At 42.5% G+C, this 27,031-nt stretch overlaps 1 protein-coding gene across 3 annotated transcripts in view; it reads left to right on the top strand.

Annotated features, from left to right (window-relative positions):
- Positions 1-27,031, top strand: part of LOC148010396 (Pentapeptide repeat-containing protein) — an 84,506-nt gene that overhangs the window by 16,025 nt on the left and 41,450 nt on the right. The gene's annotated exons all lie outside the window — the stretch shown is intronic.

The following is a 27,031-nucleotide window of genomic DNA, read 5'->3' as shown; positions in this document are numbered from 1 at the left end:
ATCTGGGCTATGTATCAAAAGGAAAAATCTTCACAACTGATGTCTCATGGCATGTACTTTCTATGTTCATTGGGGGCCTCATTGAAGTGAAGTTGCCTGTTTACTTTGAATTATTTATGCGTAGACCATAAGACTCAATACCTTATGTGATCTTCTACATTTGTTACATTGTGATTGGTGTGAAACTAGCTCAGAATTGGAATGTCAGGCTGCCTGAAGTAAAAAGTTACTGGTTGTATTGCTGTTACGGATGTTGAGAATGACTCTTCATTCAATCATGAATGGCAAGAATATCTGACATATGCGGATTTCTATGGCCAGCTATAGGGGAGCAGAGACAAGGAGACGGAAGCATTTCATCAGAAACAAAGTACCCAAGCGGAGGAGGTGTTATAGGCTGAAGCATACTGAGGCGATTTGTGTGACTTTAAAGTGGCATGTTAACTTTTAGAGAAAAGACTGCAGACCCTTTTGCTGGACCACTACCACAATGACAAATTGCTTACCTTAGTGATAAGTTGAAGGCTGATCCAATAAGAAAGGTCAAGTATAGGTACCTTTGTGATTTCCTTAATGAGTTCCTTGAATGCCTCTAAGGTGTTTCCTTCTTGGGCCTCTTTAGCAAGGTTCTGAGAGGTGTCAAAAGGGGTGCCTACTCCTGAAGATGCAGCTTCCTAAGCAGTCAATGGTACTTCTGAGGTGCAGGTGCTGTCATTTGAGCTCACTACGAATCCAAGATATTGAACCCTAGGCACATCACACAGACTTCTTTGCATTGATGTCATGTAACTCTACCTCCTCTTGGGGGTTTGTCTCCAAGGAAGGAGTATTTGCTTTTTGTTACTTGTTTGAGAGTTGGGTATGACTAGAGCAGCTAGTCAAGTTCACTGGATAGCAATCAACTTAATGGTGAACTTCAGCCAAGAGGGTTGAACCCAACTTGAACTTGAACTTGGGGCTATGTTGGAGTGACAAGCTGATCATCCAATCATGCAATCATGCCCATGAAGCAAATGAGGCTGGATGGTTGCAAAAATGCAGCAGTTGGCAGCAAAGAGGATGAAGGCTCTCGTGGTAAGAACTTCCACAGAAATGACACTGCATGAATTGGGGCAAGACTGAGTTTGGGACTTTGACACAGGCTGAAACACGGGAAACAACACTCACTGACAAGCATAGTAGCATGGGTGACTCTACGGATGTACAAAATGCAGCATTTGGCTGAACATGAGTGGAAGTGCCTTGTACAATGTAGATTGCTTAACAATAAGAATATGTGTTTAGTTTTTGTTGGTAGGCATTTTTTGCAAACAACAATTCCCCTTACCTTAGACTTTGCACATGCTTCGACGGTTTGGACATGCTTAAAGGTTAATTGCTATCCATTTCTAGAACCTTGTGCAAGGAACTCCCAACCAGGAACTGAGTGGCAATGGTTTTGGGATCTCAAAGTGGATGTATGTTAAAGGTCCATATTGATCGGAGTTTCCTATTAAAGAACAAGGCCCTTGTAAATGAGTCTCTGTTATGATACAATCAATTGAGCACATGGGTGCTATGAGTAAGCAGTAATGCCATTGGAACATATAGAGGATTGGTTTTTGTGACAAAGACGAGAGTTACATATATGGGACTATATTTATTAAGATCTGAGAAGACTGACCAAAAGGCTCGAATGCTACATACATAACATGGGCAATGCAAAGGGTCTGCTGCCTTGCCAGCCAGCCAGCCTTCCTTGGCAAGCCCCCCATGGAATCTACTCATCATGCATTGGCAACACTCTTCCTTAAGCCCCACAGCTTCCACAGCTGATACTTTCCCAGAAATCATATAAATCATATTTGATCAGGACGTAGAGCTCGACATCAGAGATAGAGTGGCAGTCTTGGGGGTGTCATCTTTGGCGTGTGGAGTAGTAGGTTATAGACCACTAGAACTAGAAGTGGCCACAGTGGGCTGCTTCTTGCGCAACCATGATGTGCATGAGTTATCAAGCCTGAAGCAAAAATTGGTTGTGGATACACGAGTGTTGTGACTACGAGCCTAGTCGGAATCCAGAAAAGCATGTAAACATCACCCTTTAGCAACAAGTCAATACCAACTTGCCAACTCCTTTAATAGGATAAGAGGAGTTATTTGTGGGCCAAACTCCAGAAATGAATAAACTGCATTACGAAGTAATGTATAGACATACAAGAATCATGTTAAAATATATCATAACTGCAGTGTGCACCGGATATTAACTCTTTTATCTTGAAGAAAATTTGCAGATTCTGAATTAGAAGGAGAGGCATCTCAAACATTAATATTATACAGAAGAGGACATAATGCTTCATTATATGGTGAATTGACCTATTTGTTAGAAAGATTAGATTTTGCCGTAGTAAAAATTTTAGGAAAATTTTTTCCTAATTATACTAAGAATTCACTAGTCTTAGTTCACTTTGCAAAATAGTAACTGGTTTAGAGTTGCTTGTTGGACAATGTACTCTCATTTTTTAAGACGTTCTTCATGGCTATAGTTCTTGTATCTTCCTTCATCCCTTCAACAGGCTCTCTAGCATTGTGTGCTTGTGGCATCGGCAATTATGGAAGTTTGCCCTGGCTACAATTATCGTAAGCAGCCTTGCCATCAAGATCTTCTGTTGGAATAAATCGAGCCACTTGTTTAATGGTGTTAAGCTAAAAAAGATGCATTACACATTAAATCTTCATTAGCTCATTAAAACGGCCTCAAAACTCAAAGATTAACAAAGTTCTTGTGTCCCATAAGCCAAAACCCTAATTTTGGGAGGATCCACATCTATAAATAGGAGATAGCCCAGCCATTCTGTTTATCCCTATTTTGCAGGTTTTCAGCTATCAGCCCTCTTCTACTGGCTGTCCCTTGCTGACTGTTGCCACATTCACTCCAGCCCTTGGCTACTTGTTCTCAGCTGCCATCCTGTTGTCTTGAGCCTGCACACAGCTGCATTTGCTGCCTTCACCAGCTGCTGCCCCACTTCCTTCATCAGATCAACTTGTGTTTACAGCATCTACAGCCTATCGATAGTTTAATAGTCACTTCCTCTGTATTGGACAGCTTTTTCAACTACTTCAGTACTAAATTGGCTGTTAACACCAAGTTTCCATCCCTCCAATTCAGCCTCAGCAAAGAGCTGTATTTTCAGCGCAATCAGTTGTTTCAGCTGCCATACCATCCCCCTTTTGGGCATTGTTCCACTTGACCAAATACTTGGGATATCGCTTGGTATATTCCACTCGAACTTGAGTTGGTTCTTGACCTTAGCACTAAATGATTCCATTGAACCGAGCTGTGGGACTTTCTTCCCAATTAGAACAATTTGTTTACCTTGTCCCAATCATTCTTTCGAATGATTCACGTGGAACACAGGGTGAATTCGGATTTACAAAGGTAAGTCTAGCTCATAGGATACACTTTTTATCTTCTTGGTCATTTCAAAAGAACCACAATACCTTGAAGAAAATTTATAGCACTTGCCAATAGTCATTGAATCAAAGTCCTTTGGGACTTTTAAGGTAAACTCACATGCCCTTTTAGAGCTCTTGAGGAGTACGATGTTGGTTAGTATAAAACGTTGCACGATCCTGAGCCATTTTAATAGAAATTCTACTCCACTTTCTATTGGAAATCGATAAAGGATGCAACATCCCTGCTTATCTATGTCGTTCAACTTTATCAAGTTGACACTTTGGGCATTCACGTACATAAGACTCAACCAAAGTCTTAATATGTGGCCAATAAAAGTAGTAAGTGTCTAAGGCTAAAGTTTGGTGTATGCTAGGGTCCTTGTGCTTGGTGCATTGTGACAATTTTATAAAATTCTCTTGCCTATATCTTGATCATTGGACCCACACACTTTGCCTTGTTTAAAAAATAATCCATTACGAATGGAATACTTTTTTGCTATCTTTCTCTCAGTAGCCAGCTTTCAAGCGTCTAAAGCACCAAAGCTTCCTAAGCTACTAGGTTTCTCTTGAACTTGTTGCCAGATCTTATCAAAGTGAAGATCATTTTGGCAATGCTCTTTGAGAGAAACATAGAAATCAATCAAGATTTTAGAGAAGGATAAAGTGTAACAGTACATAAGTATAAACGGGTTATAACTAGTAGTCAAATGCTTAGCACTGTTATAAGCAAACTCAATTTGAGAAAGATAATGTTTCCAATCAAATTGTCTATGGGAGACATATGCATATAATATATCCTTCATGATTTGATTTGTCCTTTTGGTTTATCCATTAGTTTCAGGATGTTTTGAGGACGACATGTCACATGGACAATCAAGTTTTCAGTTTTTGGAGAAATGTTTACCAATCGAGTACACTTAGTAGTGACCTTATGGCAGACATAGTGCTAACACAATACCTTGGATGCATGTTGAGTACATTTGAGATCCACTATGTACGAGAGCTATCCATAATTGGAGGAGTGGAAGTGCTACCTCCCCCTTGAGCATCAGACATTGCTCTAGACCCCTGCTTTGCTGAACCTGACTGAGCCTGATCCAAAGTTGGCTCTAATTGAAAGGCATCTAGGTAAGACTGCAACAATTGAGGATGGCCTGCCAAGCCATCCTCTTCCATCCATTTTGCATCCATTGATGAATAATTCTAAAACTTCATCAAATATCTTTTGGAAACTTTGTTTTTGACCTTTCTTTCTTTATGTATCAAAGTTTGCCTAGGTAACAATATCTCATCTAGCTCCTCAATCTCAGGTTGAATCTCAATAGATATATCCTTTGGCACATCACCACAAAAAGGCCTCAATAAACTAACATGAAAGACATTGTGTATCCACCAATGTGGAGGTAATTTCAGTTGATATGCAACATTATTGATATTCTCCAACACTTGGAAGAGTCTATAGTATCTCATACTTAACTTTGGATACAACCTCTCTCTTCCTTTAATCTTTTTCAGCCTTATCTTTTCAAAATGCAACAATACATAATCACCCTCATCAAAGTGCAAAGCACGTCTATGGTGATTAGTTGCTTTCTTTTTCTTTTGCTAAGATCTCTAAAGTGTGTACTTTATCTTTGCATAGGCCACATCCAAGCTTTCCATAGTGATTAGCCTCAAAGATTTTATCCTCAGCGTGCAAGATAGGTGGTACCTTCTTGCCACCCTCAATAACCTCAAATGGAGCTTTGCTAGTGGAACTATACACCATATCGCTGTATGCAACTCAACCAATGGCAAATATTTCTCTCACTGTGTCTTATGATTTGATACACAGCACCTCAAAAGATATAACATTGTGGAATTAGCCTCTTCAAACCGACCATCTGTCTATGGATGGGATGATGAGAATCTCAGCGTGGTACCCATATTCTCAAAAAATCTCTTCCAAAATAAACTAGTCATCTGAGGATCTCAATCATTGATGATAAACTCTGGTATACCATGATACTTAAAAATATGCTTCAAAAATAAATGTGCCATATGATCAACCTTTATTTTCTTCCTCACTGGAATGAAATGGGCATGTTTGCTAAACTTGCAAATGATAGTCCATATCCCATCGTTCCTTGTAGGTGTCCTAGGAAGCTCAAAGATGAAATCCATAGCAATAATTTGCTAGGGCCTATTTGGAATAGGCAAGGGCTGCAACAAACCCGACATCTTTTGCCTATCATGCTTCACTTTTTGACATATGATGCATGTCTTGACAAACTACTCTACATCATGCCTAAAAGCTAGCTAGTAAAAGAAATACTCCATTGCTTTGTTTGTGTGATCAATCCCTCTATGTCTTGCATGGGAGGAGCATGACTCTCAATGATCACTTTAGGCCTCAATTGCTTTGTAATACACAATCGTCCATGTATTATTAGAAAACCATCTCTAATCATAAAAAGTGCTCATGCCTCTGGTCACTGTAAAGCTGATTATAAACATTAGCAAAGTTCGAATCAGCAGCATATTGATCCTTCATAGCATCCAACTCAGTGTGATAAATCATGCTGACGGTTGAAATGTGAGGCTTATGTGACAATGTATTAGCCATAATATTCTTTTTACTATCAATGTGTACAATCTGAAAATGAAACATTGAGAGATTGGCATCTCATATACTTCTTTGACAACTTTGTCTGTGTTAGAAAGTACCTCAATGTTTGATGATTTGTCTATATTGTAAAATCAACGCCTAACAAATAATGCTTTTGTATAAAGAGTGCATGAATTACAACCAAGAGCTCTTTCTCATAGACCTACAAATTCCTCTTTGCACCGCGGAGAAGTCGCTCTCATAAGCCACAACTCAGCCATCTTGCATTGAAATAGCCCCAATGCTGTTTCTGTTAGCAGTCATGTGCTTGTGAGCCTTAGTTTAAGTCAGACAAGGACTTCAGGTGCTCCGACTCGTCTATCACTTGTCTTGATGGAGGAGGTAGCTCATTCCAGATCACTTAGTTTATTGCATTTCAGTGTATTTTCTCCTCTAGTAGGGATTTTATGTGCATTTCTCAGGCAATTTTTGCATTCTTGAGCTTGCCTCACGTGCTAGACATTGTTTTTGGGATTTTTGGCTATTTATAGCCATTTTCCAGTTGGCAGTCATATATATCATTATCTTCCCTCCTTCCTTGGCAGGTGCACACTCCGACTCCATCTTTCTTCGTCTTTGGTGTTGCCATCATCATCAACGTGATTTGGTGCCCTCATTGACGTTGTGGGCTGCGTGCATGAACTGATGCTCCTTCTGTATTTAGCATTTGTTTCTTGTTTAGTGCAGGTTTCTTTTCTTCTTCTCTTTCAGATTGTCTCTCTCTCTTCCTTTGTGTTCAAGTTTCTTCTTCTGCTGTGTACTCTCACATGGTATCAAAGCATGATATCTAAGAGAGACATAGAGGTAACTTCTCGCGAAGGAGACTACCCTAGATTGCGAGGCAGCCTTGGCACATCAGCATTTTATTGAAAACACAGCTTTCTACTTGGAGACGTCTGCTTTTCTTGTGCCAGGTATCAGTTTTGCTACCCACTCCCTCTCTTGTTGGAGGCAACAGGCTTTCTTAGTCAAGGCCACAGTCTTCTACTGCAAATGCAGTGTCCTTGGTCAAGTGTGACAACTCTCCTCAGGAAATGCACATAGTCCTTGTGCAGGCGGTAGTCTATCTCCCCTAGGGGGACCCTCTATACCAACTTGTGATCCTATAGCCGTTTCCTTCTGTTTTAGGATTGTCTACCACCAAAACACGGATTTTTTGTGGATGACTTACAGGATATTGAAGATGTCTTGCCACTAGTTCTTTGTTGACTCAGAGGATGGTCTCTGTTCCTTACTCTAAGAGACAAAGACATTTTCATGCTAGTTCACGCGATGATCGGAGGTCACCTAGCCCGTTTGAACGGAATCTCTCTCCTCCCCGTTCTCTCCATGTTTCATAGAAGGCCCATTCTACTGGCTTTCATATGCCATTTATGACACCCTCTATACAGGTGCTCGTACTCCCGTCTTTGCCCAAAGAAAACTGGCTTGATGGTTCCAACTACTTGCTTTGTATGTGTAAGGTGGAGTGTATCCTTAATACCTTCGATCTTTGGGAGCTTGTTATCCACCCTATTCCCCATTCAGTGGAGGATCCCACAGTTGGATTATTGATGGATTGTGCGGCCTTATTGGATTGGCTCAACTCTAGAGCCCGATCTTTTCTCTTTATGAGCTTACATGATTTGTCCTAGTGCATGTGCGTAGGTTATGCAAAGCAGCCGAAGTGTGGACAAAGCTTGCTTCTTTGTACCATTAGAAGACATTTGCCCACCAAATTACTCTTGAGAAGAAGTTACGGATGCTCGCTATTGTTGACTCTCCTTCCATGAAGGATCATATCAATAGGTTGGAGGATATGAGGGATGAGCTTACGTCCCTTGGCAGGATGATCTTTGTTGAAGATATGGCTATGATTCTTTTGACTCAGCTGCCATCTCCTCGGTTTGATGTCTTCTAGACCAGCCTTCTTACATCGAGGATCCATGGGAAGCTTCTATGGGAGGAGCTTACCCCACTTCTTTTGGAGCATGACAAGTGCGACAAAGAGGTAGCCGCCAGTGGATCCACCTCTACCAAAGCTTTTGTTTTAAGTCGAGAGGGGGGAAGAAGAAGAAAGGGAAGTCAAAGGCTAAAAGACAAGAAAGTTCTTTAGACTCTTAACTCCGACTTGGAGAAGTCTAAATGCCCATATTGTGGAAGGGGACACATCTAAATGAGAAATGTTGGAAGTACCCTCACCTTCGTTCGGGAGCGAAGGATCAAGCTAACACATTTGAGCCTTCTACCTCTACTCTAGCAGTTACCCATGAGTCAGTGCTCCTTCATATTGTTGACTTGGAGGAGCCTTCTTCAATGGTTGTTTCATCTTCTAAGAGGCCTTGGCTAGTTGATAGTGGAGCTTCTAGTCATATGACTCCACGAGGTGAGTTGTTACAGGATCTATGTCCTTTTGAGGATTCCGTCATTGTTGGTGATATTGTTTCGGTGCATATTTGTGGTGTTGGCACTTTGCCTTTATTTTTTTACTGTGTGTCGAGCTCCCTTTTACAAGCCCTTTATGTTTCAGACTTAGGCTTTCCAATCTTCTCAGTTTATGGCCTTACAAGGCTTGGTACCTGGATTGTCTTTACCAAACAGGCCATTTCCATTGAGGATTCTTCTACAGGGGTTGTTATCGTGACAGGTTGGCAAGAGAGCGAGCTTTATAGCCTCCATTTCCCTTCTCTTATGCAGGGTCATCCAAGATAGTTGTCTCTTGCTACACCCACTTTTGCTTGTGCACCATCTTTTCCATTGGTTCCTTTCCATCCTCCACCCTCTCCTCCAATGGTTTCCTTGTACCCCCCATACCTTTCAAAGGGGGATAATCTTGGTGATGGGGCTGTGGATTCCCTAGTCCTAGTGTTTTAGAGGAGGTTTTCTAGGATCGTGAGGAGCTTTTTCATCGACAATCTTCATTGATGGACTTCATCGACATTGGCATTCCTCTTGCCACTGAGGATCCGTTTCTTCCTTGGTCTTCTATCATATCCAGGATCTAAGAGGGGGTGTTAGTAGTCATCTTTGTCATGCCTTGTCATCTCTTGCTTGTGAGCATCGGTTTGAGTTAGATGAGGATTTTAGGAGCTCTGACTTGTCTATCACTTGTCTTAATGGAGGAGGTAGCTCATTCCAAAGCACTCAGTTTATTGCATCTCAATGCATTTTCTCCTCCAGTCGAGATTTTATGTGCATTTCTCGAGCCGTTTTTGCATTCTTGAGCTTGCCTCGTGTGCCAACATTGTCCATTCTTTTCAAGATTTTTCTAAGCATTTTTGGCATTTTTACCAGCATTAAATGTTGATCGGTCGGTTAGTTTTTGGGATTTTTGGCTATTTATAGTCATTTTTCACTCTCGGCAGTCATATATATCAGCTGCATTTACACACCTAACAATTGTTGTCAATTTTTTTCTTCTCAAGTATCTATTTTTTTAGTATTTCTCTCTCCTGCATTGCCATTTGCATCAAATCCAGCCTTCCTTGGCTACTATTGCTGGTGTTCAACACTCGAAGGCTGCCTTTGCTGGGATTTAGGATCCATTCGGAGTATGACACACTCTACAGCTCATAACCTCTATGTTGATCCCAGAGATACGAGAGTTCAAGGTTTAGTTTTCACTACATGTGTTTGTTGCATGTGCACTGTATGTTTGTTATTCATTCACTTTATTATTCATTGTGTTCATTGTCTCTAAGTTACCTTGGCCCTAACTCTAATTGTGTTTTGAGTTTATCACTCTGTGGTTTGTCATATGACAGGTTAAATGGTTTTTGCATTTAGAGCATTTCTTCACATGGTATCAAAGCTACGTACTCTCTGAGAAACTTTGGCCTTTGATCGGAAAGCTCATTCGTGAAATCAGGAATAATATAAGGGTCAGTTGACTTTGAATACATTCACAACACCACTCCAGTCTCCACAACCAAACAAAGATAGAAACAATCAGGAGTGGGCCTCCCGGCTTGCTACTGCCCGATTTTACATGGGTAGAGAATCATCGGACTACCATGTATCAATTTGCTGTTAAGTATAATCTCATCCTTATGCATAGGGCTTAGCAGGAGGTTGAAGGTAAGCTTAAGTTTTCTCCTTTAGATTCGGTGCACAAAACTAACGATCTTGTAGAACCTTCGGAATCTCCACTATAGACCGGCTGTTTGCAAGTGGCACCTGGCTCGGGTTATACATCACTTTCATAGTATTTCTTTTCTTTAATGCCAGGTACGAATCCTATTATTTCAGATTCTATGCCACTGATTCTATATTTTCTGTTGGATCAGAGAATGCTCGGTAAGAAGGGACTCTTTAAAACAAACTTTTGTTTGTGAGTAATGAGGAAGACATGTATTTTTTTATGAACTCAAAACTAGGTAAGAAGCTAAAATAAGACTTGTAAGTATTTTGTTCCTTCCTTTTTCTTTAAATGATTTTATTTCTCATGGTCAGTATATGGAGTAGGTGTATCTTCATCTAATGCATTTAATGGACAAAAGGAACCAATCATGTTTCCCACAACAATATTAATCACAAATCCATTTGGGCTGCCACCTATCTCTCCCTCATCTTTTGCTGTATCTTCCTTTCCGCTTCTATTAAGTGCACCACACACCCATAGTTACACGAAATGCCGTTTCTGGTGTTTTAGAAACGCTACAGCGTTTCTAGAAACGGAAACACCCAAGAAACGGCGTTTCTGCAGACTGCGATTTGGGGCAAAACTTTGGCCCGAACGTGAGTGCCCCCAGACTCCCACATTCCAGTCAACTTTTCACCTGCCTACGTTTCTTCTCTCCACTCTTTCAAGCCTGCTCCTTTGTCGACTGAGGACTCCAGAGCCACGCACACACACACACACACACACACTCTCTCTCTCTCTCTCTCTCATCTCGAATCTTCTATCTCAAATTTCTGTGTGGTTGTAGGTTGTAGCTTGTGAATCGTGATTCTGATTTGTGAAGTTGTGACCATCTCACGCTGCAACCTAGGCCCTGCACTCATCATGGTGAAGGATGCTGCCTGGGATCATGTGATGATTCTCACAGAGTATAGAGGTGGTGGTGGCTCCAAGTGATGGAGATGTAATTATTGTGGCATTGAAAGAGGAGGGGCAGCCACAAGGATCAAAGATCATCTTGCACATGCGGCAAATAAAGACATAGGTCCGTGCCTAAATGTACCCACAGATGTGAAGGCTTCTCTTCAAGCGTGGAAGCTCAGTCGGTTAGGCAATCAAAGTGCATTAGTTATAGGGGAGAGGGGAGTAGATGATGTAGCTTCTGCAACAGCAGGGCCATCAAGAGGAGTAGAGCTACATTGGAGTCAGATGCAGCTTCAGTGGAAGGGGCTGGGGCGCACAGGACTCCTCCGAGCTGCTTGAGTCTTGACTCTTCAGAGTTCAGACAGATGCTCTCGTGTGACTGTGTCTTATCATTTATGTTTATGGTCATTGACTGAGGACTTAGTGGACCGTGGTGTTTTATGGATCATTAGTTATCAACTTATCTTTTATGCTCTTGTATCTTTTTTGCATGATTCATGAATACTATCCAGCCTCCAGGTGTTTTTGTGATTCATGTATATCTATTATCATGTTACATGTAAATTGTAATGATCTAATCTTTAAAGTGTGATCTATGAATATCTTTAGAGTGTGCTTGGCACTTGCCAATTTAAAGTTTAAGTATACTGTATGAATCTTGATGTATCTTTCGATTTTGGAAATTGGTGCAAGCTATAGGTAACAGGTTATAGAAGTTAGGATTTAGGACCTCCGACCTAGTATGATAGTATCAAATTTCAATGTCAATAATCAATTGTATGTTAATCATGTGTGTCAAGTATTTCTCGATCAAGTAACAAGTGTGGCTTATTGCCATCTGTTATCTATATTATATATTGAATCGGGGTTACATATTTCCTTGTATCCTCGTTTCCCTGTTTCCCCGTTTCTTCATGGAGACGAAACTCCGTTTCTACCGTTTCCCCACTGTTTCCGTTTCGCCGTTTCCGAAACTCCAAGTAACTATGCACACACCATATTGAGGGGTTTTGCACATTTAGGTTTAGCCTTTAGGACCTCTACATACCCGTTTCGGGTGGTGTACCTGTGATGGAGGCTCGAGTTTCCACACACACGTTCGGGTTATCCTTGTGGGAGTGCATCCTAGATATACTGGAGTGTAGATTGCTTAGTGTTGCAGTTTGCCTCTATGGCATTACCTAGTGGATCCTTTGATCATTATGTTGTGCCCCAACCAACATTTGGACAAGGCTATCATATCCCATTGCCTCCACCTACACTTACGGTATCGTATGGACTTATGTCCATTTCGGTACCTCTGCAACAATCGGCACTCGTTGAACATTATCAGCCTATTTTTGCCTATTCATCTTTACCCCCTTCTCCTTTTTATCCACCCCTACCACTACCATCTTATCCTCCATCTTATCCCATCTATTCATCTTCCCAGACACCTCATGGTTCTAGTTCTTCATTTGCCAAGCGTGCTTTTAATGACAAGACTCGTTTCAATGTGTTACACTACACCACTTGGTCAAATTTGATGAGGCATGTCTTAGACTGGGATTTAGTACAGGGGTTGGAACTCCAACTTGATCCCGTACTTGTTTCATACGAGGTCGTCGGCTCATGGAAGGCTCATAATGCCTCCGCTATTGTTAAGCTCATGCAAAGCTAATTGCCTAAGTTTTACTCTTAGCTTCAGCATTTCGACTTAGCATTCGAGCGTTGGGTACACTTGACTGACTGCTACGTGGCTCGAGATAGGACCCGTCGCATGAATTTGGATCATGAGCTTTCAAAATCACAGATAAGGATGACTTGAAAGTCAAGCTGGCTGAGTATTGATGTCTCATTGCCTAGTTCTCAATCCTTGGGAATCCTGAGTGCTCTGATGATTAGGTTATCCTATTCCTTAACAAGCTACGAAGAAAATATTTCCATTTTGTGTAGTAGGTGATTTTACAACGTTTGATGCTTACATTTTATGAGTTTGAGTGTAAGCTATTGCGTTATGCACGGTTGTTCGATCAATTTCATAACACGTTCTCGATAGGGCGGAGTCTAGTTGCATCTTCCTAGTGGAGGCAATAGGGCAAAGGCAAACAAAAATCAATTCAAAATCAAAATCAAAACAAGGCTAGTGAATGCCAAGTAAACACTCAATCTGGAAGGCTGAATGTACCTAAAAAAAATGGATATTGTTAACATTGTCAAGAGGTTGGCCATTATGACGATGAGTGTTGATCTAAGGCAAGAGGCACACAACCAAAATCCAAGAATTAGATCCTCACACCCCAGTCAGGTAATCCCCAATAGGGAAAGTAGGGTGGTGGCAATTCTCAACAGGGGCAATGGCAAGGCTAGACCCACAGTGCCACCGGTTAGTCATCAGAGTTGGGGAACTACTCAAGTCCGGAGGGTCTGTATTACAGATATGGAATGTGAGTCTCGTTCACATATGCGAGTTTCCTCTTGACGAGGTGTCTGCAACGGGCCACTCATCCCAGCCAAGCACGTTAGCAAATGTTGGCTTGTGGTGGACAGTGGAGCTACCCATCACATGGCTCGTAGAGTGGATATTTTCATTTGTCAAGTCCCTATAGCTGGGAGTGTCTGCGTAGGAAACAACTCCTTAATCAAGATTCAGGCCTAGGGTTGCGTTAGTTTTCCCATTGAGTTGGGTCTAGATCTCGCTTCGTTGGATAATGTCTATCATGTCCCCTAGCTGGGGGTGAACTTATAGTCTGTTTAGTAGCTTTGCCAGTTGGGGCGAGCAGTTTTCTTCATCGCAACCATATTTGAGGTCCTAGACTCTCAGGCTGGTTTAGTGATTGCTCGCGGTAAGGCATAGCCTAATGGCCTTTACAACATGACCCACTTTCTTATCGAGCCGACTGTTGATGATTTAGAGTTTCATCACTTCTAGGCTTTGGCCACCACACGAGAGTCCACAGACTCTTGAGCGTATTTGATATTTTTGCTCAGGACAATTTGGCTATGACTTTTTTTAATGAGCATCGTGTTAGGGGATGGTTGAGGACCTTTCACTCCTAAAACTATCTCGGGAGGTTTGTAAAGCATGTCAGCTAGGTGAACATCATCGTGCACCCTTTTCTCAACAATCTATTACTCGTGTTGTAGAATTCCTTTGGCTCATTCATGTAGATCTTTGTGGTCCAACATCCATTGCTGCCTTGAATGGTGCGCTGTACTTCTTTTTGATAGTGGATGATTTCTCTAGATACATGTGGGTGTACTTCGTAAAGCACAAGTCCGATGCTTTCACTTACTTCAATGCTTGGGTGTTGCTAGTTCATAACTGGACTGGTCATTGTGTGGGTACTATGATGAGTGATTTTGGTGGTGAGTTTACCTCCCATGAGTTCTCTAAGTTTCTATAGGAGCAGGGCATTGCATACTAGCTTACCTCTATCAGTTCCCTTGCACAGAGTGGAGTCGTAGAGAGTAGGAATTGAACAGTCTTGAGTATGACACGGTTTATGCCGTTCGCAGTAGAGCTTCCTGAGTGCCTTTGGGTCGAGGTTGTTAACACGTCCATGTACATTCATAACCTTGTGGCGGTCCCTAAGAAGATTCCGAACGAGGTATTTTTTGGCTTTGGACCTGTTATTTCTCACTTCAAAGTTTTCGGTAGTCGTGCTTATATACACTCCTAATGACAAGATAGAAAAGCTCACCTCTCGAGCATACCTCTTGATTTTTGTGGACTATTTTTTCGAAGCAAAGGCCTATCATTTGTTCAATCCTCGAATGAATAAGGTGATTGTTAGGAGGGATGTTGTCTTTGATGAGAGGGACTTAGTGTAGTTCTTTGCACTGGACTCGTCCTCACCTTTGCTCACATCGTTTGAGATTGTGCCTATTGAGCTAGGTCTACTACCCGCTCCTGATCTTCCAATGGATACTTAAGCTCCTAGGCCTTCTTTGCGAGATCCGTTACCTTGTTGGTACCAATAGACCACGTGAGATTCGGGGATCCTTCCACTGGATTTCACTTTGGAGGGTCCTAGAAGGTTTGCTCAACTTGTCTCTCAGGCTTCATATGCATCGTTGTTTACTTCTAATTACATTGCACATTCTGAGCTGGATAGTTGACAGGAGGCTCTCTAAGACCCTTTGTGGCGTGAGGCCATGGAGAAGAAGTTGGACAGTATTGATCAAAATGGGACTTGGACATTGATGGATAGTCCTCGTCACAAGCCGGTCATTGAGATGAAGTGTGTTTTTAATACCAAGCTAAAGACTGATGGTACCTTAGACAAATACAAGGCTCGCCTTGTAGTGCAAGGTTTCAGGTAAAAGCATGACATTGACTATGAGAAAAACCTTCGCACGTACCGCTTGATTGATATCATTTCGTCGTTTGTTAGTTGTGCTCACCGCTTACCACGGTTGGTTGATTTATCAGATGGACGTGAAAAGTGCCTTTTTGAACGGTTATTTAGAGAAGGAAGTCTATGTGGAGTAGCCTCTCGGTTTTTTTTCCACTAACTAGACTGATAAGGTATTTTGCTTGTGGAAAGCTCTTTATGGATTGAAGTAGGTGCTCGAGGTCTTGGTACCATAGGATGGATGAGTTTTTACGAACTCATGGATACCATTCTATCCCTTATGATTCAAATCTATATGTGCACATCACTAGTGCGGGAGCAACTATATCTTGTTGTATGTTGATGATGTATTACTCACTGGCTCAGATTCTTTAGCTCTAGCAGAAATTAAGGCACAACTTTTCTCTACATTTGAGATGATAGACTTAGATTTGTTATCTTATTTCTTGGGGATGGAGATTGTCATATCTAACAGAAGTATCTTTCTATCACATTAGAAGTATGCCCTATGGCTAGTGAAACAATATTGTATTGATCAGACATGGCTAGTGGCCATGCCTCTGGATCCCAATGTCCATTTGTATAAGGATACCTCAAGTTAATCTTTTTTTGATACTCATACCTATTGTTCTGTTGTAGGGGCCAGATCTTGCATTCTCAATTAGTTTGCTTAGTTAGTATTTTAATGTACCTAGAATGTCTCATTGGATTGCTTGGCTTTGCGTGTTAAGATATTTAAGGTGTATCTATAATTACGGACTAACTTATGGTCATGGTTTATGCTTAACAGGGGTATATTGAATTTGAATGGGTGGGAGATCCTGATACTCGGCATTCCCATGGAGGCTACCTCTACACCTTGGGTACAACACCCATCTCTGGGGTTAGCTATAAGTAAGAGACGGTGGCAGCTTTCACGATTGAGGCAGAGTATTAGATTCTCTTCGATGGAACTATGGAGGCCATCTATCTGAGGAACTTGTTGGCCGTATTATAATTTCCTTAGAGCGAGTTGCCTACCATTGTCTATTATGACAACCAAAGTGTCATTGCCCTCGCCGGAAATCCTATCATCACCCCTCGGACACGGCACGTGGCAGTTCACTACTACTTTACCAGAGATTTGGTTATGCTAGACACCATTTGCCTAGAGTTTGTACTGTCCAATGACAATTTTGCAGATCTTTTGACCAAGGTGGTCAATCGACTGGTTCTATAATACCTTCTGTTGGGGATCAGCTTAGGTACACCCTCCTCTACTTATTCAGATTGATAGGGAGAGAGTGCTTTCCTCTTATTTCTCCTTACAGTTTGAGAGGGGGCGGTTTTCTTCTCTAGATAGTGACAATGATGATGTTTACAGTTTTTTTTTAGACATTTCTTTCTTATATTATATATATTGTGGACATTTTTAACTTCATTCGCACTGTCAAGATGACATGATTGTAAAAGGGTACTTGGGCAAGTGCAGAGTTGTCCATGTTCGATAGATGGGTCAACTCGTGTGACCCGTTTGCTACGTCGACCCCGTCTGATCTGTTGACTGTACACGGTTCTCCCGTACGCTAGGGGCCAAACGGTCACTCCGTTTTTTCCTTTTTTTTATGCACTTTTTTTTTCCCCTTTTTTTCCTTTCCTTTTTCTCTCTTCTCTATTATTTTCTTTCTCTCAATTCTTTTCTTTCTTTCTAATCTTTTTTTCTTTCTCTCTATCTTTTCTTTCTCTGATACAAAGACTCAAGAGAAAAGTTTAAAGATTAAACTAACAAGTTTAAAAACTCTCTTCTTCTCTCTCCCTCTCTCATGATTCATCCGTCTCTCTCTCTCTCTCTCATACACACAATGGCACAATGTAACCATCCTCTCCTATGGGCTACCATTCAAATTTCGGAATTTGAAATCTCTCTCTCTCTCTCTCTCTCTCTCTCTCTCTCTCTCTCTCTCTCTCTCTCGCTCTCTCTCTTCCTGCAACCCTAAACCCCAAAATACTCTCCCTTTCTATAAAAATCTCCCCTCCCCCCCTCCCCCCTCTCTCCCTCTCTCTCTCTCTCTCGCTCTCTCGCTCTCTCGCTCTCTCGCTCTCTCTCTCCCCCCTCCTCTTGCCCCAATCTCATTCATCCTTTCAAGTTCTCCACCCCTCCTCTTTTCAAGCTCTCCATCCTTGCTACTCTCTCAAGCTCTCTCCTCCCTTAATTACTCAACCCTTTTAACTTTATCCTCCATCAAGCTCTAGTCTCTCTTTACTTCCTCAAGGTCTCTACTTCTTCAAGTTCTCTACTCTTTTCACTTCTTTCTTCAATCATCTCACCCTCCACCTGTGATCCTCTAGGCTCTCTCTATACACCATCAATGGCACCCCCTCTCCATGAGGCCTTTTGCTTGTATTGGGCCTACTTCAAACGAGTAAAGAAGAAATCCAATACTTATAAGTATCCTTGCAAGTATTTTGCCCAAAGCTCCAAATCTCATCCGTCATTCACCTTCTCATCCACCTGTGCAAATTAGAAGGGAAGGCCAGACCATGCCTCGGTATTCCGGATGATATCTATGAAGATTGTTGCGGAAATACTTGCCATTGAAGTGATACAAAGGCCTTTCAAGGGCAAGTGAGGAGGCGATCTCTCCCGATCATTAGGTCTTGGATATGAAAGATGGATCCCTTTCCAATAATCTCGGTTTCCTTCATTGGAGGAGTCTCTTCTATCCCATCTAGAAAAAGCCATTCGAATGGTGTCTATGCTCAAGAGACAAGCGTCTCTTGCCCAAGCAACGGGCCAAGTTTTTGGTCCTCTGTCCTTTGTCAAGGAGAGGCAAATGCAAGCGGAAATAGAGATGGTACGCACCATAATTGAGCGCAATCTTTCTTTGCATATTCTGAAAATGGATCGATGGAAGCGGATGGTAAAAGCCATTACTGTCGTTAGTCTATGTGAGGGGTGGTATGGGGTCACATACAATGATATGCGTACCAAGAAACTCAATGAGGAGAGAGAGATCATTGATGAGTCCCTTCAGCCCGTACGTGCCGAGGCGAAGTATGGATGTTCTATTCTATCTAATGGATAAAGTGACCACAAAAAAGAGGGATTATCAATATCCTCGTCTCTTGCCCACTTGGCATATACTATCTATGAGTGGTGGATGTGGGTACAAGGGGAAGGGCAACCATGGGCTCATTCATGTATTGGCACATACGACAAGCCATCATTGAGGTAATGCTTCTAAATTTATTATTTTGCAATCTCTCTTTTCTTTAAACCTCCCAAATTTATTCTTGCTTCATCGTGTGTAATCTTGTAGGTTAGGCCACAAAATGTGGTGCAAGTTATCAAGGACAATGCCTTGAATCATGCATCCATGGGGTGGAAACTTGAGGCCGAGTTTCTGTTCATAGTATGGATACCATGTGCTACACATTATCTAGATCTTCTTATGGAAGATATAGGCAAGATGGAGTGGGTGAGGATTGTCAATGATGCTTATACAATCGTTGGCTTTGTCAACTCCATAGTTGTCGGGTACGAAAGGTATAATACAGTACGGTACGATAAAATACGGTACTAAATGGTACCTTATGATTTTACAAGGTACCGTACGATATTAGTACGAACAAAATTAAGATGATTTTTAAAATAACAAAAACCATAAATCATTTAATGATAGATAATAGAATACATTTTTAAAGTGGAAATAGCCATTTCATTATAGAATAAGATGAATACATGAGGATGACCATCGTGGTCGCATGGGGTGTGCAAAACATGCAATACAACTACAGTTTAGTATATCTGATACAAAAAAAAGAGGGACCTTTGAATCTATGATAAGGCATCACTATTATCATCACCATCTGAGTGCTCATCAAGAGTGTGTGAAGATGAATCCTTGGGATCTGATAATGAGATACACTCATACTTATCCTCATTGATGAGGTTACCATCATCATCAAATGATAGCTCCTTAGGTGGCGGGTGTGTAGGCAAGGGGGGGATGTCCTCATGAGGCACAGGATATGAGCTACTAGAGCCCTGCCTTACATATATCTGCAAGCCACTCGGAACCACCGCCCCTCAATGATGGAGGGCATCGAATGACCATGTCCTTGCTACAACCTACTCGAACTCCTCGCCTACAAGCACGCTGGCTGCAAGTGTCACGAGTATCTGTTGCTATAAGCTCTCTATAGAGCTTTGCAAAAATCATCTCCTCCTCCTCATCCACCTCCTTATATATACTTGGAAGAGTGTCGCCTGTCGACTTGAATGTATCAACATTCACCTATAGAATGTAGTGATGCACGTAAGATTGATCATTGTAAATGCTAAAGTCTAAATTGTAAAGTATAAACTTCAAAGTTCAAAGTTTAAAAGTTAAAACAACAAATTTTAAATGTTATGGTTAAGTGTTTAAACTTTACCTACTTCAGATTACCCATGCTCATCATAGCTCTCATCATGGTAAGTTAGTGCGGCAATAGACTAGCCGCTCTTAACTGTTGTGTGCTAAGCCGATTGCGAATCTTTGTGTGAATGAGAGAATAGGCACTCCAGTTTCTCTCACATGCACCCGAAGAGTAATCTTGGGCAAGGACCCTCATGGCTAAGGGTTGAAGGTTATCCAATGCGTATCCAAAGTTTTGCCACCAAAATAAAGGCTTCACAAGTGACTCTCTTCTCCAACAAGTGGGAGAAGCAAAAGCCACATACCCTCTTTGATCTGCATAGTATCCTAGCTCCTCCAACACTACATTGTGGTTATTCACAGGGACCACACGAGTCAAATAAGTAAACTAGTCTAAACGGAACTCTCTATCATCCATGACCGCCGGTGACTTCTAGGCCGGATATACCAATGCGGCAAAACCATGGATGGGCTTATGCATCCACACTCATCTCCTCTCTGCTATCTTTAAAACATGTGCACGGTATGTCTCTGTGATCACTGTACAAGCACATGCCTCCACCAATGCTGCTCTGAAGAAGTGAATGAGAAGGCCCATGGTGGACCCCTCGCAATCACTCATACGTAACACCCTACAAAAGGGAGTCACGACAATGACAATGGTACAGAATTTTTGCCAAAACTGCTCATTAAGTCACAAGCGTTGCATGGCTTTGGCCTCCTCTGCTTATCCCACTCATTCCATAGAGTGGACACCATTGGACGGCACCTCATAAAGGCACTCTTGCAATAACCACATGTAAGCAAAGCAAGTTGAGGAAGGCTTCTTCAACTCTAGTGTGCTATGTTTACGATACATCGCAAGCACCTTTACCTTTACCGTGTAGAATGTGACAATGGATGTACCTTTGCGGACCACCCTCTGCATCCGCTTGAGCTTCTCAATGTCCTCCATGAGCAAGTCCAAACAATGACTTGCACATGGAGTCCACACAATTGTAGAGAACTTGGCCTCAAGCAAATAGCCCATGCACCGACAATTCGATGCATTGTTGGTAACGACTTGCACCACATTTGAGGGGCCCACCTATAACTACAATTTACGAATTACAAGTAAGTATACTTATTACTAATAATACTTGAAAATTGGAGGTTAGAGAGAGAAAGAGTCTAGAGAGAGTTGAAACTTGAGCCTTTCAAGTTTCAAGTTTCAAGATTCAAGAATGAAGAGAGATGGGGCTCGAGGGTTGGGGACTTTGCGGCCCGGGGGAAAAGAGAAAATCGAGATAGATCATACATACTAGAGAGAAATTAATTATTAGAATAGGGAGATAGATAGTTATGCATAAATTAAATTTCAATTATGAATCATTCAATCATGATATTATCATAATGAAAGAAAGTGAAATAAATTTAAAAGGCAAATTGCAATGTATACCTCAATGATAGCTTGTCGAATGTAGCGGTAGATGAATGCGCCGTTGTTTTTCTCCCCCTCCTACCGGTATCTACGGCCCGCAAAAAGTAAGTGCCGAGTGGATATGAGATGAGTATGTTGATGATGCCCCATTTCTTACGATCACTCCATCTGTCGGTGAGAATGGGAGCAACCATATTTTATCCATGCGGCCTAAATAGGATCAAGGGCTCTATGAATCCTCTCCTTCTCTTCATCAATCTTTTTCGTCCTCATGTTATTGTATGTAACACCGGTCCTCCTTCACATGGACCCACATTGGCAATGGCTTTTACCATATTCTTCCATTGCTCTTGCTTTAGGACATTGAATACAAGATTGCACTCCATCACCGTGCGTGAAATTTCAATGTCCGCAAGTCGTTGCCTTTCTCTAAGAAAGGCAACCGATCCACGCACATGATCGAGAGCTTGAGAGTGAGAGGATTGTCTCTCTAGCACCGCATGAGCCTCCACTCTTTGTCTTTTACTGAAGTCAGATGCGAATGTGGAGCCCCCACCACCAATGGTAGAGGTCTCTTCCGCATCGGTTGAAGATACGCCCACATTTGATGCTTCCTTGTTAGTAGGAATAGGAGTTGGTGCCAATAAGCCACTTTCTCCTTCTCTTGTGGATCTTCCCCTCATCTTGGTGAGAATTTTCTTTGCGATGTTTTGAGGGATCTCCTTGCATGGAGCAACTTGCTCCCCCGTCCTGAAAAGATGTTGGAGAAGCCAAGTTGTATCACTTGTATAGCGCTTCCTGCAATACTTGCATGCCCAATGGTGGGAGTTGGACTTCTTTGTGTCCCTCTCCACATGGATCACATGCAAATTGAAGGCCTCGTGCTTTTCACGAGTCATAGTACCGATGACAGATAAAGAGGCCACAGAGAGAGAGAGAGAGAGAGAGAGAGAGAGAGAGAGAGAGAGAGAGAGAGAGAGAGAGAGAGAGAGAGAGAGAGAGAGAGAGAGAGAGAGAGAGAGAGATTCTTAAGTGGAGAGGAGACATCGCGATGTGGAACGTGACGGAGATGGAAGTCCTTTTGCCGCTTAGCTGACCCGCGTATCCCTGCTATCGCCGGACCTGCGCGTCACTGCCGTCGCCTGCCAACGTTCGGATCTGCGTCACTGCTGTTGTCTAGACCTACTCGCGCCCTCTCGGAATGGACTGGCGACTTGTTCGTTAATTCGCGCCACGCTGCAGACGCCCCCCGGATTCGAATGCCCTGTTGGCTTGCAGCCCTCCTGATCGTGCTTGTCCTGATCTGCACAGGTGTCGTACTATAAAAAATCCTAATCTCGACTGTTCATCATCAACGAAAGGAAGTGTTACACCACGACGAGGTATTCTGTATCTACTGTCCAACTAGATATCAATCATGCGTCCTACTGTCCCTGGGCGCTACGTTGTGCATTTCTACCTTCCGTGAGCTCTGCTTTTTTCCTGTCGTCTTGCGAGCTCTGTCCCTGCACGCCTGCAACGTGTCATCGGTACCTGCCTTCCGCGACCTCTGCCCGTGCACGCCTGCAACCTGTTCGTGTGGCGCCCAGATCTGTTCCTGAGACACAGATGCCACGTTGGGAGAAGGGACAGCTCTGTCCTAGGCAGAAACAGTCCTGCTGTCCGGGCAGTCTTCAGCACACCCTGCTTGAAGGTGGTCTTACTTGCAGATCGTGGCTTTGCATCTGACCTGCACAAGTGGTGACAGAGGAACCAGAGGATATGGTTCCTTGCACAGAGGAGATGCCCCTTGGTCCTGACTTCCAGCGTGCGGGCAAACGCACAAAGCATACTTCGGAAGATACAATGGATCATCAAGAACGTTCTTATGCTCAGGTTGCTTCTGATTCAGTGGATTCTCAAGATGTTGATTGGGAGCATTTGTTGGAGTTTGCCAACACTCTGCTTGGTGATTATGTTCAACATAATCATGAAGCGTTTTCTGACTCTAGAACTGAAGATGTTCTGGAAGCCACTATGGACCCGAAAAATGTCTTGCGCTCATTCTCAGTGTTTTATGAACGTGCTGTTATACTCTTCTTCATTGGTAGGATCCGAGTGCTTTCCCATACTCGCCAGTGGTTGCAAAGTCTACTACAAGGGGAGTGTGTTGAAGAGATTTTTGTTGGGCCCTGAGGCTTTTATGAGGTACTGTTGAAATCTGAGAAGCATTGTGCCGATTTGTTGTCTAAACTGCCATTGTTCTTTGATTGCCGTTTGGTCCATGTTGTGCCATGGCGCCCAATGGCAGATTTTGAGCGCCTGCTTCAACGTGAATGCCCAGTGTGGGTTGAAGTGGAAAACTGTTCGGCTGTCTATTGGCCACTGTTAAAGGATGCCATGGTCGTTGTGGGCACTGTTTTGGTTCCCCCGAGTCTAAGGGTCATGAATCGTAACCGTTTGTGTATGCTATGGGACACTGCTCGGAAAAGGCCTGCTTGGTTACGCCTTAATTGCTCTGGCATGCATCCTTTGCACTTTCGTTTGAAATGGGGTAAATTTGCAGGGCATTGTTTTTCGTGTGGAAAATTGGGGCATTTTATGGTCGAATGCCCAATGAAGCAACCAACTTCAGATATTGAGCATGTTTTGTCTCCCATGGAAGATATGGTGCTTGATGCTCCGTCGCAGGATGCAATCCAGTCACCTAAAGTTTTGGATAAAGGTAAACAACATGTTTCGGGTTTGGATTCCCGTGGCAATGACTGGGTAGATGTACGTGCAAAGAAAGGTAAAAGGTTTGATGTTGGCATGGCGGATACTGTGCCTAATGCTTCACAAGATTCCTTGCGTATTTATACACGCAGGAAAGAAATGTTGTCTTAAGAGCACACTGTTCATGCTATGGTTTCTTCTGCTCCTCGCAATCAGCCTACTAGGAAAGTATATATGGACGGTCCGAAGGGCCCACCTGCTAAGTTGGCTTTTGATACTAGAGGTAACGTGATTATCCCATGGGATCGTCGTTATCCCCGTTCCATCCCCAAGACAGTGGATACCCCGTCTACCTCTAAATCTGGCCGTCATAACTCTTTTGCCGTGTTAGCTGATTTTTTGGATGAGGGAGTCCTTGACATTCTATCAGAAACGGTTAAATCGAGGCAAGCTTTGCCTCGTTCCTGATTTTCTTTTTTGAATACACATGAAGATAGCCACATGGAATGTGCGAGGCATTTGTTCTCGCAATAAGCAACATGCCATGTGGACTGTTTTGCATGAGAATCAATGGGATGTCTTGTGTGCTGTTGAGCACAAGAGTCACGGTGAAGTAGGAAAAGTTGTGGATTGCCATGGGTTTCACTTGTTTTATGTAGGGACACATGCCATGCATTATTCTGGTGTGCTTATGATTGTACATGAGAAATATCAGCCTGTTTTTATTAAAAATGACGTACATGGTCGTTTTGTGGTGATTGAAGTTTTATTTGAAGGAGAGATCTTATGGTTACTTGGCCTCTATGCTCCAAATGACCCTTTGTCGGGATCTTTGGAATACTTTGCAGGCCTCCTTGTCACTTGACAGATGGGGTTTTTTGATGGGGGATTTTAATGTGTGTTGATTCTTCACAGTCCACATCAGAGCATTCGGTGATGGACGCTCAAGAAAGTCGTGTGTGGAATGTGTTTGCTCTTGCCGTACTTGAGCAAGATCACTGGTCATGGCTACACTCTTCTTCTGCAGGGTTTACTTTTCATTCTGCATAGTATACAACTACATGGTCGCGGTTGGACTACATGTACATCATGCAGGATGATGCTTTTCTTCCTGAGATGCTGGAAATGAAAGTGTTGCAGCAATATGCCTTGTCGGACCATTTTCCTCTACAGCTTGAGATGCTTGCACAACCCATTGCACCTTTTAAGCAATTTCCGGATAGACTCCCTTTGCGTTTCAACTCGTCTTATTTGAAGCATTCAATCTTTCAGGGTTATATGCAGCAATTGATTGATAGATTTTTATTGGACTTTTCCTTTGAGGGCAATGCTTCTTTTGGACGATTACTCTCTAATGTGCAGCGGGTTGTTTGGTAGTATGGGATCCATCATGCCTCTCTTTGTCGGCGGCGTCGACAAGTAGCGGAGGAATTACTGGCTTTGGTTTGTTCTCTACTGGTGGAGACTCCAGATGATGTATTTCTGCTGCCACTGGCTATGCGTTTGGCTGATCTTATTAAAGAGTTTCAGTTGAAATCTTATCAGCAGGCCAAATTGCAAAATTTGACTGAGAATTTGCAAGATAGTGCTTGTCAGACTCATAAGTTCTTTCGAGCTTTACATGCATCTCCTGCTTGAGAGAATATGACTAGACTCTAGGATGTAGAAGGTCAAATGGTCATTGATCCTCAGACTATTGTGAATATGTCCAAGAATTATTTTCTAGACTTTCTTGGTTCTACTCCTTCACCTTCTGACCAAGTTACTCATGCCCGCTCGGTTTTCTATGATTTGGTCTGCAATCAGGTTCCACATGACATGCAAACTACTTTGGAGACAGATACTTGTGAGGCGGAGGTTATGGATGTTTTGTTACACTTGCCCAAGGATAAAAGTCCCGGTTGGGATGGGCTCACCAATGAATTCTTTGAGGTTTTTGCTACCCAACTGGTGAAACCATTGACGGCTATGTTTCAGCAGGTTTGGGAAACAGGGTTCATGCCTTCCTCATGGAAAGGTCTTATCAAATTGCTTCCAAAAGTTCCTTCGCCGTCAATGCTTAAACATTGGCGACCAATTTCTTTGATGGGTTCGATGTATAAAATCTTTTCCAAAGTGATGGTGAATCGGCTCCATAAGCATCTTCCTGCCATTGCGCATCCTCTTCAATATGGTTTCATTAAGGGCCGAAACATTCTGCATAATGTCTTAAATGTGCAAATGTCTATTGACTATGCAAGGCACTCTAATCAGGAGGTGGTATTGATTCAATTGGACCTGGAGAAGGCTTTTGATTATTTAGACTGGTCTTTCATTGCAGAACTTATGTCTACTATGGGCTTTGGTACGCAGATGTCTTGTTTAATCTACACCATTATGCTGCGGCTTCTTCGCGAGTTATGCTACCATTTGTCCTTGCACGCTTTGTGAGACAGGGTTGCCCTTTGAGTCCTCTCTTTTTTGCCCTTGCGACTCATTCGGTTCTTTCGATGTTATCTCATATGGCAGCTTCTACTCAGTTGGCTGGATTGTCTCTTCCTTTTGGACAACACTTCATTAGTCAATCCTTGGCTGATGACAGCTTTATGATTTTGCGTGTGGACAAGGATAATCTTCGCAAAGCACTAGATGTTTGGACTCTCTTTGGTCATGCTTCTAGTCTTCATATCAATGCTTTGAAATCAGCCATTCTCAGTTGCACGGAGTCAAATTTGCAGTCATTGGACTGGCAGGGAATGGTTGTTCCCCATGGTTCCATTGTCAGGCATCTTGGGTACCCTTTGGGTGTTGATGTTCGGCCAAAGCAACTACTAGAGTGGATTTCACAGAAAGTGGCAGCTAAGTTTCTGTATTGGAAGTCGCAGGCTTGGCCCTTCCATGTTCACCTCAAAGTGGCTCAGACAATTATGTTGCCAATGCTCATATTTCTTGCCATTGCTGCCTTGGACTACTACTACATTCAATGCTCTTACTCAGTACATTCGTTTCATGTTATGAAAGGACTCCTTGCATGCAGGCATTTCATGGATTTCTTGGTCGCATGCATGTACCCCCAAACGCATGGGTGGTGGGGCT

This window comes from Lygodium microphyllum, chromosome 29, assembly GCF_053477565.2.
Source record: "Lygodium microphyllum isolate KBCC chromosome 29, Lygodium_microphyllum_v1.1.10, whole genome shotgun sequence".
NCBI lineage: Eukaryota > Viridiplantae > Streptophyta > Polypodiopsida > Schizaeales > Lygodiaceae > Lygodium > Lygodium microphyllum.
The sequence above is the reverse complement of the archived record's forward strand: the minus strand, read 5'-3'. Positions and strand labels throughout refer to the sequence as shown.